The sequence below is a fragment of the Lactuca virosa genome, chromosome 5 (genome assembly GCF_052849685.1).
Source record: "Lactuca virosa cultivar CGN04683 chromosome 5, Lactuca_virosa_CGN04683_v6, whole genome shotgun sequence".
NCBI classification, from domain to species: domain Eukaryota; kingdom Viridiplantae; phylum Streptophyta; class Magnoliopsida; order Asterales; family Asteraceae; genus Lactuca; species Lactuca virosa.
The window spans coordinates 143389515-143392395 of record NC_136430.1 but is presented as its reverse complement, the minus strand read 5'-3'; positions in this window follow the sequence as shown (position 1 = coordinate 143392395).

Sequence of the window (2881 nt, the reverse complement as noted above, 5' to 3'; positions counted from 1 at the left end):
AAGGATCCTGATAGAAACCAAGATCCCTATAACCCATGTATTGATCCCAGCGATTGAGCATCCTGCCGAGAGACTAAAGGATCCCGAAAGCCACACAGAAACTATTGACATCGCGACAATCGAAGATCCCGATTCGATGACTCAACATCATGATCCCAACATCAAAGATTCCACTCGAATCTCGGGATCTTGGATCCAACCCATTATGAAATACCTCCAGAATGACATGATCCCTAAGGAAGAGAAAAGAGAAAGGGCATTCAGAACAAGGATACGAGGTTTGTTATAGTCCAAGGTAAGTTATACAAAAAAATCTATGGCAGGTCCATAACTTAGGTGCCTTGAAAGTCATGAAGCTGCAGAGGTACTGAAGGATATGCATGAAGGAGACTGCGGAAACCACACGGGGGCAGATTCTTATACTCCAAAGTATTGAGGACATGATACTACTGGCCAACCGTGAAGAAAGATTCCTTCCTGTATACCTAGAAGTGTGATGCTTGTCAAATACATAGCAACATCTTGCATCAACCAACAAAACCTCTACATCCTATCATCTCCCCTTGGCCATTCATAAAATGGGGAATGGATATAGTGGGTAAACCACCAGTAGCTCCTGGAGATAAGGTCTTCTTGCTAGTGATGACTGACTACTTCTCAAAATGGATAGAAGCCGAAGCCTTCGACCAAGTAAGAGAAAAAGAGGTAGTTTCCTTCATCAAACGTAAGATCTTGACCAGGTTTGGGATCCCTTCCGATATTATATGTGATAATGGATCCCAATTAATAAGCAAAAGAACAAGGGATTTTTTCACGAGTTGGGGAATCAAGATGGTAATGTCTACTCCTGTCCACCCTCAAGCCAACGACCATGTAGAATCCAACAAAAAAATTATGGTCAACAACTTGAAGAAAATGTTGGATGAGAAGAAATGAAGATGGGCAGAAGAACTTCCTTTCGTGTTGTGGGCAGATAGGCCACTTCCAAGGTAGCTACGGGCAAAACCCCATACTCATTGGTGTTTGGAACAGAAGCAATGATTCCTGCTAAAGTGGTGATCCCAACAGCAAGATACCTACTTCAAAACCAAGAGGGCAACAACATGATCCTGGCTCAAGGTCTTGACACTATAGACGAGCTCAAGGATCTTGCTAAGATCCGTATTGATGATCATCAACAAAGGATCACCAAGGCGTACAATAGAAATATAAAAGTCAGAAGATTCCAAATAGGAGACTTGGTACTAAGGAAAACATTCCAAAATATCAAGGATCCTAGTGCAGGTAAACCGGCACCTAAATGGGAAGAGACATATCTCATAGATGCCGAAGAAGGAAAGGGGGCATATTGGTTAGCCACCCTAGATGGAAATATCTTACCAAGATCCTGGAATGCGTTACATCTCAAATCTTATTTTATGTAACTAAGGTTAGTTGTTTCCCACCACACTTAAGGTATGCATGCTATTTACCATTTACCTTTCTTTTTTATTACTATTTATTCTCTTCAAATACCATTACTGACTTAAGCATGGGAGGGGCATTAGCTAGGCTAATGCCCACCCCCAACTAATGTTTGTTGCATGTAGGGACTTAAGGATCCTAACCTCTAAGGATCCTGGCACTTAAGGATCCCGACCTTTAAGGATCCTGACCTCTAAGGATCTTGACAAATGAATATTCAGGGATCCTGACGTTCGGTAGACCACTGGTATGAAAGAGTTCCATGACTGCAAACATCTGACAATTAACAATGTGAATTTCACAGGAATATAGACTGATCATCTCTCCTACGAATAAGGGTACTTAATCTCCTCTAAGGTTTAAAGAGTTAATTACCTCTTTCACACGAGTTAAGGTTTATACACCTAGCTTGGATGCACATGATCTAATATGGGATGTGAATGAGGGGATCATTTCACGCTTCAGTGACTTGGCAACCCTCTTATTTTTGAACGTAAGTTAAGATCCTAAAGTTGAAATCTGAGGTTTATAACATCTTCATATTATCTCAAGTTGGGATCTTCTCCAGATAATTCCTAAGGTTTATAACATTGATATGTTATCTCAAGTTGGAATCTTCCCCAGATAATACACAAGACTTACAAAATTTTCATGTTATCCAAAGTTAGGATCCTCCCCAGATAATTACTAAGGCTTATAACATTTTCATCTTATCTCAAGTTGGGATTTTCACCAGAAAACAAATAAAATTTATAACATTTTTATGTTATCATATGATTTGGGAACCTCCCCAGAAATCTACTAAGTTTGGAATTTATCCAAAGTTCTTCAAGAGTTACAACACCAACGCATTGCTTGAAGATGGGATACTCCCCGGAAAGCAAACAAGATTTATAGCATCATCATACAAAAACTTTCCTCAAGTCGAAGTTAGTTTCGATAAAGGATCCTTCCTAACGAACTTATAAATAAAAAATCCTTCTGCATAATAGCATCAGGATCATACGAAGATAAGGAAGTCATAACTTTAAATTTTTCCTAAGTCAAAAGATCACCACGTTCTATCTATCCTTACTTTTGAGAAACTCTATATTTTTTCTAAGTAAAGTCCAAGGATCCCAAACTTTTCAAGATCACAGATAAATATTATTTGGTTGTCACACCTCCAATATTTAAGTTTAAAAGGTTACTTATTGAAGATGGTTTGTTACTTACTAAATGATTTTCACCTTAGGATTATTTACATGAACCAAGTTTTTCAGGATCCTAATTATTTAAGGATCCTGGTACCATAAAAGTTACACAAGTTAATGAAACATGCAAAGTGAAGATATTTAAAAACCATATCATAAAGGGTTTCCCACCAGCCCCACAAAAAAGAAATAGTAATATTGTCTTACATCACCAAAGAAACCAT